A 273-nucleotide genomic window follows, 5' to 3' on the forward strand; every position below is an offset into this window, starting at 1 on the left:
AATGTCAGAAACAATATTTAAGTGCAAAAGGATGATGATTACTAATGTAGAGGTAACAAGAAAATGTCCTTAGAGAATGAAGAGAGCTGGTAAGGAATCTTTTCACAAACCCTGTTCCCCCATTACTTTAAAATGCATGCAGGAAAACAGCATAATTATCAACTTTCACCACCACAAATGCTATCTAGAACAATATCACATTCATAATCACAAAAAAATAAATAACTGCAAATGAAATGTAATGTGCTATAAATTACAATTTTGGAAATATTG

At 30.8% G+C, this 273-nt stretch overlaps 1 protein-coding gene across 1 annotated transcript in view; it reads right to left on the reverse strand.

Moving 5' to 3' along the window:
* Positions 1–273, reverse strand: part of LOC119585879 (signal recognition particle subunit SRP68-like) — a gene marked incomplete in the record, with an annotated part of 16,756 nt that overhangs the window by 9,123 nt on the left and 7,360 nt on the right.

This window comes from Penaeus monodon, chromosome 20, assembly GCF_015228065.2.
Source record: "Penaeus monodon isolate SGIC_2016 chromosome 20, NSTDA_Pmon_1, whole genome shotgun sequence".
Lineage (NCBI taxonomy): Eukaryota > Metazoa > Arthropoda > Malacostraca > Decapoda > Penaeidae > Penaeus > Penaeus monodon.